Here is a 9,254-nt window from a genome sequence, read left to right on the forward strand (position 1 = left end):
GGTTGGTTGGTTAATTGGTTGGTCGATAGGTTGTCTGGCTGGCTGTTTCTGGCTTGGTGGGTGAGCGGGTGGTAGGGTTTGGTTTGTTGGCTGCCTGGCAGGGTTGGTTGGCTGGCGTTCTAGTTAGTTGGTTGGTTGGTTAATTGGTTGGTCGATAGGTTGGCTGGATGGCTGTTTCTGGCTTGGTGGGTGAGCGGGTGGTAGGGTTTGGTTTGTTGGCTGCCTGGCAGGGTTGGTTGGCTGGCTGTCTAGTTAGTTGGTTGGTTGGTTTAATTGGTTGGTCGATAGGTTGTCTGGCTGGCTGTTTCTGGCTTGGTGTGTGAGCGGGTGGTAGGGTTGGGTTTGTTGGCTGCTTGGCAGGGTTGGTTGGCTGGCGTTCTAGTTAGTTGGTTGGTTGGTTGGTTAATTGGTTGGTCGATAGGTTGCTGGCTGGCTGTTTCTGGCTTGGTGAGTGAGCGGGTGGTAGGGTTTGGTTTGTTGGCTGCCTGGCAGGGTTGGTTGGCTGGCTGTCTAGTTAGTTGGTTGGTTGGTTAATTGGTTGGTCGATAGGTTGGCTGGCTGGCTGTTTCTGGCTTGGTGTGTGAGCGGGTGGTAGGGTTGGGTTTGTTGGCTGCTTGGCAGGGTTGGTTGGCTGGCGTTCTAGTTAGTTGGTTGGTTGGTTGGTTAATTGGTTGGTCGATAGGTTGGCTGGCTGGCTGTTTCTGGCTTGGTGTGAGCGGGTGGTAGGGTTTGGTTTGTTGGCTGCCTGGCAGGGTTGGTTGGCTGGCGTTCTAGTTAGTTGGTTGGTTGGTTAGTTAATTGGTTGGTCGATAGGTTGGCTGGCTGGCTGTTTCTGGCTTGGTGGTTGAGCGGGTGGTAGGGTTTGATTTGTTGGCTGCCTGGCAGGGTTGGTTGGCTGGCTGTCTAGTTAGTTGGCTGGTTGGTTGGTTAATTGGTTGGTCGATAGGTTGGCTGGCGCTGCTGTTTCTGGCTTGGTGTGTGAGCGGGTGGTAGGGTTGGGTTTGCTGGCTGCTTGGCAGGGTTGGTTGGCTGGCGTTCTAGTTAGTTGGTTGGTTGGTTGGTTAATTGGTTGGTCGATAGGTTGGCTAGCTGGCTGTTTCTGGCTTGGTGTGTGAGCGGGTGGTAGGGTTTGGTTTGTTGGCTGCCTGGTAGGTTTGGTTGGCTGACTGTCTAGTTAGTTTGTTGGTTGGTTGGTTAATTGGTTTGTCGATAGGTTGGCTGGCTGGCTGTTTCTGGCTTGGTGGGTGAGCGTGTGGTAGGGTTTGGTTTGTTGGCTGCCTGGCAGGGTTGGTTGGTTGGTTGGTTAATTTGTTGGTCGATAGATTGGCTGGCTGGCTGTTTCTGGCTTGTTGGGTGAGCGGGTGGTAGGGTTTGGTTTGTTGGCTGCCTGGCAGGGTTGGTTGGCTGGCTGTCTAGTTAGTTGGTTGGTTGGTTGGTTAATTGGTTGGTCAATAGGCTGGCTGGCTGGCTGTTTCTGGCTTGGTGGGTGAGCGGGTGGTAGGGTTTGGTTTGTTGGCTGCCTGGCAGGGTTGGTTGGCTGGCGTTCTAGTTATTTGGTAGTTTGGTTGGTTAATTGGTTGGTCGATAGGTTGGCTGACTGGCTGTTTCTGGCTTGGTGGGTGAGCGGGTGGTAATGTTTGATTTGTTGGCTGCCTGGCAGGGTTTCTTGGCTGGTTGTCTAGTTAGTTGGTTGGTTGGTTGGTTGGTTAATTGGTTGGTCGATAGGTTGGCTGACTGGCTGTTTCTGGCTTGGTGGGTGAGCGGGTGGTAGGGTTTGGTTTGTTAGCTGCCTGGCAGGGTTGGTTGGCTGGCTGTCTAGTTAGTTGGTTGGTTAATTGGTTGGTTGATAGGTTGGCTGGCTGGTTGGCTGGCTTAGTGGATGAGCGGGTGGTAGGGTTTGGTTTGTTGGCTGCCTGGCAGGGTTGGTTGTCTGGCTGTCTAGTTAGTTGGTTGGTTGGTTGGTTAATTTTTTGGTTGATAGTTTGACTGGCTGGCTGGCTGGCTGGTTTGGTGGGAGAGCGGGTGGTAGGGTTTGGTTTGTTGGCTGCCTGGCAGGGTTGGTTGGCTGGCTGTCTAGTTAGTTGGTTGGTTGGTTAATTGGTTGGTTGATAGGTTGGCTGGCTGGCTGGCTGGCTTGGTGGGTGAGCGGGTGGTAGGGTTTGGTTTGTGGGCTGCCTGGCAGGGTTGGTTGGCTGGCTGTCTAGTTAGTTGATTGGTTGGTTTGTTAATTGGTTGGTTGATAGGTTGGCTGGCTGGCTGGCTGGTTTGGTGGGTGAGCGGGTGTTAGGGTTAGGTTTGTTGGTTGCCTGGCAGGGTTGGTTCCCTGGCTCTCTAGTTAGTTGGTTGGTTGGTTGATAGGTTTTCTGGCTGGCTGGCTGGCTTGGTGGGTGAGCGGGTGGTAGGGTTTGTTTGTTAGCTGCCTGGCAGGGTTGGTTGGCTGGCTGTCTAGTTAGTTGGTTGGTTGGTTGATAGGTTTTTTGGCTAGCTGGCTGGCTTTGTGGGTGAGCGGGTGGTAGGGTTTGGTTTGTTGGCTGCCTGGCAGGGTTGGTTGGCTGGCTGTCTAGTTAGTTGATTGGCTGGTTAATTGGTTGGTTGATAGGTTGGCTGGCTGGTTTGGTGGGTGAGCGGGTGGTAGGGTTTGGTTTGTTGGCTGCCTGGCAGGGTTGGTTGACTGGCTGTCTAGTTAGTTGGTTGGTTGGTTGATAGGTTTTCTGGCTGGCTGGCTGGCTGGCTTGGTGGGTGAGCGGGTGGTAGGGTTTGGTTTGTTGGCTGCCTGGCATTTTTGGTTGGCTGGCTGTCTAGTTAGTTGGTTGGTAGGTTCTTTAATTGGTTGGTTGATAGGTTGGCTGGCTGTCTGGCTGTTTTGGTGGGTGAGCGGGTGTTAGGGTTTGGTTTGTTGGCTGCCTGGCAGGGTTGGTTGGCTGGCTGTCTAGTTAGCTGGTTGGTTGGTTGATAGGTTTTCTGGCTGGCTGGCTTATTTGGTGGGTGAGCGGGTGGTAGGGTTTGGTTTGTTGGCTGCCTGGCAGGGTTGGTTGGCTGGCTGTCTAGTTAGTTGGGTGGTTGGTTAATTCGTTGGTTGATAGGTTGGCTGGCTGGCTGGCTGGCTTGGTGGGTGAGCGGGTGGTAGGGTTTGGTTTGTTAGCTGCCTGGCAGGGTTGGTTGGCTGGCGTTTTAGTTATTTGGTAGTTTGATTGGTTAATTGGTTGGTCGATAGGTTGGCTGGCTGGCTGTTTCTGGCTTTGTGGGTGAGCCAGTGGTAGGGTTTGGTTTTTTGGCTGCCTGGCAGGGTTGGTTGGCTGGCTGTCTAGTTAGTTGGTTGGTTGGTTGGTTAATTGGTTGGTCGATAGGTTCGCTGGCTGTTTATGGCTTGGTGGGTGAGCGGGTAATAGGGTTTGGTTTGTTGACTGCCTTGCGGGGTTGGTTGGCTGGCGTTCTAGTTAGTTGGTTGGTTGGTTGGTTGGTTGGTTAATTGGTTGGTCGATATTTTGGCTGGCTGGCTGTTTCTGGCTTGGTGTGTGAGCGGGTGGTAGGGTTTGGTTTGTTGTCTGCTTGGCAGGGTTGGTTGGCTGTCTGTCTAGTTAGTTTGTTGGTTGGTTGGTTAATTGGTTTGTCAATAGGTTGGCTGGCTGGCCGTTTCTGGCTTGGTGGGTGAGCGTGTGGTAGGGTTTGGTTTGTTGGCTGCCTGGCAGGGTTGGTTGGTTGGCTGTCTGGTTAGTTGGTTGGTTGGTTGGTTAATTGGTTGGTCGATAGATTGGATGGATGGCTGTTTCTGGCTTGGTGGGTGAGCGGGTGGTAGGGTTTGGTTTGTTGGCTGCCTGGCAGGGTTGGTTGGCTGGCTGTCTAGTTAGTTGGTTGGTTGGTTGGTTAATTGGTTGGTCGATAGGCTGGCTGGCTGTTTCTGGCTTGGTGGGTGAGGGGGTGGTAGGGTTTGGTTTGTTGGCTGCCTGGCAGTGTTGGTTGGCTCGCGTTCTAGTTATTTGGTAGTTTGGTTGGTTAATTGGTTGGTCGATAGGTTGGCTGGCTGGCTGTTTCTGGCTTGGTGGGTGAGCGGGTGGTAGGGTTTGATTTGTTGGCTGCCTGGCAGGGTTGGTTGGCTGACTGTCTAGTTTGTTGGTTGGTTGGTTAATTGGTTGGTCGATAGGTTGGCTGGCTGGCTGTTTCTGGCTTGGTGGGTGAGCGGGTGGTAGGGTTTGATTTGTTGGCTGCCTGGGAGGGTTTCTTGGCTGGCTGTCTAGTTAGTTGGTTGGTTGGTTAATTGGTTGGTCGATAGGTTGTCTGGCTGGCTGTTTCTGGCTTGGTGTGTGAGCGGGTGGTAGGGTTGGGTTTGTTGGCTGCTTGGCAGGGTTGGTTGGCTGGCGTTCTAGTTAGTTGGTTGGTTGGTTAATTGGTTGGTCGATAGGTTAGCTGGATGGCTGTTTCTGGCTTGGTGGGTGAGCGGGTGGTAGGGTTTGGTTTGTTGGCTGCCTGGCAGGGTTGGTTGGCTGGCTGTCTAGTTAGTTGGTTGGTTGGTTAATTGGTTGGTCGATAGGTTGTCTGGCTGGCTGTTTCTGGCTTGGTGTGTGAGCGGGTGGTAGGGTTGGGTTAGTTGGCTGCTTGGCAGGGTTGGTTGGCTGGCGTTCTAGTTAGTTGGTTGGTTGGTTGGTTAATTGGTTGGTCGATAGGTTAGCTGGATGGTTGTTTCTGGCTTGGTGAGTGAGCGGGTGGTAGGGTTTGGTTTGTTGGCTGCCTGGCAGGGTTGGTTGGCTGGCTGTCTAGTTAGTTGGTTGGTTGGTTAATTGGTTGGTCGATAGGTTGTCTGGCTGGCTGTTTCTGGCTTGGTGTGTGAGCGGGTGGTAGGGTTGGGTTTGTTGGCTGCTTGGCAGGGTTGGTTGGCTGGCGTTCTAGTTAGTTGGTTGGTTGGTTGGTTAATTGGTTGGTCGATAGGTTGGCTGGCTGGCTGTTTCTGGCTTGGTGTGAGCGGGTGGTAGGGTTTGGTTTGTTGGCTGCCTGGCAGGGTTGGTTGGCTGGCGTTCTAGTTAGTTGGTTGGTTGGTTAGTTAATTGGTTGGTCGATAGGTTGGCTGGCTGGCTGTTTCTGGCTTGGTGGTTGAGCGGGTGGTAGGGTTTGATTTGTTGGCTGCCTGGCAGGGTTGGTTGGCTGGCTGTCTAGTTAGTTGGCTGGTTGGTTGGTTAATTGGTTGGTCGATAGGTTGGCTGGCGCTGCTGTTTCTGGCTTGGTGTGTGAGCGGGTGGTAGGGTTGGGTTTGCTGGCTGCTTGGCAGGGTTGGTTGGCTGGCGTTCTAGTTAGTTGGTTGGTTGGTTGGTTAATTGGTTGGTCGATAGGTTGGCTAGCTGGCTGTTTCTGGCTTGGTGTGTGAGCGGGTGGTAGGGTTTGGTTTGTTGGCTGCCTGGTAGGGTTGGTTGGCTGACTGTCTAGTTAGTTTGTTGGTTGGTTGGTTAATTGGTTTGTCGATAGGTTGGCTGGCTGGCTGTTTCTGGCTTGGTGGGTGAGCGTGTGGTAGGGTTTGGTTTGTTGGCTGCCTGGCAGGGTTGGTTGGTTGGTTGGTTAATTTGTTGGTCGATAGATTGGCTGGCTGGCTGTTTCTGGCTTGTTGGGTGAGCGGGTGGTAGGGTTTGGTTTGTTGGCTGCCTGGCAGGGTTGGTTGGCTGGCTGTCTAGTTAGTTGGTTGGTTGGTTGGTTAATTGGTTGGTCAATAGGCTGGCTGGCTGGCTGTTTCTGGCTTGGTGGGTGAGCGGGTGGTAGGGTTTGGTTTGTTGGCTGCCTGGCAGGGTTGGTTGGCTGGCGTTCTAGTTATTTGGTAGTTTGGTTGGTTAATTGGTTGGTCGATAGGTTGGCTGACTGGCTGTTTCTGGCTTGGTGGGTGAGCGGGTGGTAATGTTTGATTTGTTGGCTGCCTGGCAGGGTTTCTTGGCTGGTTGTCTAGTTAGTTGGTTGGTTGGTTGGTTGGTTAATTGGTTGGTCGATAGGTTGGCTGACTGGCTGTTTCTGGCTTGGTGGGTGAGCGGGTGGTAGGGTTTGGTTTGTTAGCTGCCTGGCAGGGTTGGTTGGCTGGCTGTCTAGTTAGTTGGTTGGTTAATTGGTTGGTTGATAGGTTGGCTGGCTGGTTGGCTGGCTTAGTGGATGAGCGGGTGGTAGGGTTTGGTTTGTTGGCTGCCTGGCAGGGTTGGTTGTCTGGCTGTCTAGTTAGTTGGTTGGTTGGTTGGTTAATTTTTTGGTTGATAGTTTGACTGGCTGGCTGGCTGGCTGGTTTGGTGGGAGAGCGGGTGGTAGGGTTTGGTTTGTTGGCTGCCTGGCAGGGTTGGTTGGCTGGCTGTCTAGTTAGTTGGTTGGTTGGTTAATTGGTTGGTTGATAGGTTGGCTGGCTGGCTGGCTGGCTTGGTGGGTGAGCGGGTGGTAGGGTTTGGTTTGTGGGCTGCCTGGCAGGGTTGGTTGGCTGGCTGTCTAGTTAGTTGATTGGTTGGTTTGTTAATTGGTTGGTTGATAGGTTGGCTGGCTGGCTGGCTGGTTTGGTGGGTGAGCGGGTGTTAGGGTTAGGTTTGTTGGTTGCCTGGCAGGGTTGGTTCCCTGGCTCTCTAGTTAGTTGGTTGGTTGGTTGATAGGTTTTCTGGCTGGCTGGCTGGCTTGGTGGGTGAGCGGGTGGTAGGGTTTGGTTTGTGGGCTGCCTGGCAGGGTTGGTTGGCTGGCTGTCTAGTTAGTTGGTTGGTTGGTTGGTTGGTTAATTGGTTGGTTGATAGGTTGGCTGGCTGGCTGGCTGGTTTGGTGGGTGAGCGGGTGTTAGGGTTTGTTTGTTAGCTGCCTGGCAGGGTTGGTTGGCTGGCTGTCTAGTTAGTTGGTTGGTTGGTTGATAGGTTTTTTGGCTAGCTGGCTGGCTTTGTGGGTGAGCGGGTGGTAGGGTTTGGTTTGTTGGCTGCCTGGCAGGGTTGGTTGGCTGGCTGTCTAGTTAGTTGATTGGCTGGTTAATTGGTTGGTTGATAGGTTGGCTGGCTGGTTTGGTGGGTGAGCGGGTGGTAGGGTTTGGTTTGTTGGCTGCCTGGCAGGGTTGGTTGACTGGCTGTCTAGTTAGTTGGTTGGTTGGTTGATAGGTTTTCTGGCTGGCTGGCTGGCTGGCTTGGTGGGTGAGCGGGTGGTAGGGTTTGGTTTGTTGGCTGCCTGGCATTTTTGGTTGGCTGGCTGTCTAGTTAGTTGGTTGGTAGGTTCTTTAATTGGTTGGTTGATAGGTTGGCTGGCTGTCTGGCTGTTTTGGTGGGTGAGCGGGTGTTAGGGTTTGGTTTGTTGGCTGCCTGGCAGGGTTGGTTGGCTGGCTGTCTAGTTAGCTGGTTGGTTGGTTGATAGGTTTTCTGGCTGGCTGGCTTATTTGGTGGGTGAGCGGGTGGTAGGGTTTGGTTTGTTGGCTGCCTGGCAGGGTTGGTTGGCTGGCTGTCTAGTTAGTTGGGTGGTTGGTTAATTCGTTGGTTGATAGGTTGGCTGGCTGGCTGGCTGGCTTGGTGGGTGAGCGGGTGGTAGGGTTTGGTTTGTTAGCTGCCTGGCAGGGTTGGTTGGCTGGCTGTCTAGTTAGTTGGTTGGTTAATTGGTTGGTTGATAGGTTGGCTGGTTGGCTGGCTGGCTGGCTAGCTTGGTGGGTGAGCGGGTGGTAGGGTTTGATTTTTTGGCTGCCTGGCAGGGTTGGTTGGTTATCTGTCTAGTTAGTTGGTTGGTTGGTTGGTTAATTGGTTGGTCGATAGGCTGGCTGGCTGGCTGTTTCTGGCTTGGTGGGTGAGCGGGTGGTAGGGTTTGGTTTGTTGGCTGCCTGGCAGGGTTGGTTGGCTGGCGTTCTAGTTATTTGGTAGTTTGATTGGTTAACTGGTTGGTCGATAGTTTGGCTGGCTGGCTGTTTCTGGCTTGGTGGGTGAGCCGGTGGTAGGGTTTGGTTTGTTAGCTGCCTGGCAGGGTTAAATGGCTGGCTGTCTAGTTAGTTGGTTGGTTGGTTGGTTAATTGGTTGGTCGATAGGTTGGCTGGCTGTTTCTGGCTTGGTGGGTGAGCGGGTAATAGGGTTTGGTTTGTTGGCTGCCTGGCGGGGTTGGTTAGCTGGCGTTCTAGTTAGTTGGTTGGTTGGTTGGTCGATAGGCTGGCTGGCTGGCTGTTTCTGGCTTGGTGGGTGAGCGGGTGGTAGGGTTTGGTTTGTTGGCTGCCTGGCAGGGTTGGTTGGCTGGCGTTCTAGTTATTTGGTAGTTTGATTGGTTAACTGGTTGGTCGATAGTTTGGCTGGCTGGCTGTTTCTGGCTTGGTGGGTGAGCCGGTGGTAGGGTTTGGTTTGTTAGCTGCCTGGCAGGGTTAAATGGCTGGCTGTCTAGTTAGTTGGTTGGTTGGTTGGTTAATTGGTTGGTCGATAGGTTGGCTGGCTGTTTCTGGCTTGGTGGGTGAGCGGGTAATAGGGTTTGGTTTGTTGGCTGCCTGGCGGGGTTGGTTAGCTGGCGTTCTAGTTAGTTGGTTGGTTGGTTGGTTAATTGGTTGGTCGATAGGTTGGCTGGCTGGCTGTTTCTGGCTTGGTGGGTGAGCGGGTGGTAGGGTTTGGTTTGTTGGCTGCCTGGCAGGGTTGGTTGGCTGGCTGTCTAGTTAGTTGGTTGGTTGGTTAATTGGTTGGTCGATAGGCTGGCTGGCTGGCTGTTTCTGGCTTGGTGGGTGAGCGGGTGGTAGGGTTTGGTTTGTTGGTTGCCTGGCAGGTTTGGTTGGCTGGCGTTTTAGTTATTTGGTAGTTTGATTGGTTAATTGGTTGGTCGATAGGTTGGCTGGCTGGCTGTTTCTGGCTTTGTGGGTGAGCCAGTGGTAGGGTTTGGTTTTTTGGCTGCCTGGCAGGGTTGGTTGGCTGGCTGTCTAGTTAGTTGGTTGGTTGGTTGGTTAATTGGCTGGTCGATAGGTTCGCTGGCTGTTTATGGCTTGGTGGGTGAGCGGGTAATAGGGTTTGGTTTGTTGACTGCCTGGCGGGGTTGGTTGGCTGGCGTTCTAGTTAGTTGGTTGGTTGGTTGGTTGGTTAATTGGTTGGTCGATATTTTGGCTGGCTGGCTGTTTCTGGCTTGATGTGTGAGCGGGTGGTAGGGTTTGGTTTGTTGTCTGCTTGGCAGGGTTGGTTGGCTGTCTGTCTAGTTAGTTTGTTGGTTGGTTGGTTAATTGGTTTGTCAATAGGTTGGCTGGCTGGCCGTTTCTGGCTTGGTGGGTGAGCGTGTGGTAGGGTTTGGTTTGTTGGCTGCCTGGCAGGGTTGGTTGGTTGGCTGTCTGG

Source organism: Uloborus diversus, chromosome 4 (assembly GCF_026930045.1).
Source record: "Uloborus diversus isolate 005 chromosome 4, Udiv.v.3.1, whole genome shotgun sequence".
NCBI lineage: Eukaryota > Metazoa > Arthropoda > Arachnida > Araneae > Uloboridae > Uloborus > Uloborus diversus.